This window comes from Pyxicephalus adspersus, chromosome 10 (assembly GCF_032062135.1).
Source record: "Pyxicephalus adspersus chromosome 10, UCB_Pads_2.0, whole genome shotgun sequence".
Classification (NCBI taxonomy): Eukaryota; Metazoa; Chordata; class Amphibia; order Anura; family Pyxicephalidae; genus Pyxicephalus; species Pyxicephalus adspersus.
In genome coordinates, this window is record NC_092867.1 from 56,760,733 (window position 1) to 56,761,263 (window position 531).

The following is a 531-nucleotide window of genomic DNA, read 5'->3' on the forward strand; positions in this document are numbered from 1 at the left end:
ATAAGGCATCCCCCTGAAAATAAGCCCTAGAGCATATTTTGGCCTTCCAAAAAAAATAAGACAGTGTCTTATCATCGGGGAAACAGGGTAGATGGTTGACAGATCCTGTAAAACCATTGCACCTCCTTGGTTGATGTATATTTCTAACACTTGTTAAAGTAACAGTAGTGGATAATATTTTCTTTCTCTAGATGTTTTGTATGATTTTTTTGTATCTAATATTGTATCATCTACCTCCTAGGCACATAGCAGTGAAGAAGAAGAAGTGTGCCAATCATGTGCTGATCATGTTATGTCTATGTGGTGCCCATGTGGGCGATGTGATGTCCATTCACTAATATTGTGATGCCCATGTGCTAATCATATGCTGATCATGGGATGTCCATGAGCTGATCATGTAATGCTCATGTGCCAATCATGTGACCTCCATATTCTGATCATGTGATGCCCATATGCCAATCATGCGCTGATCATGTGATTTTTTTTATTGACAACACAAATATACTATCTATTTACAGACGTGTTATAAGT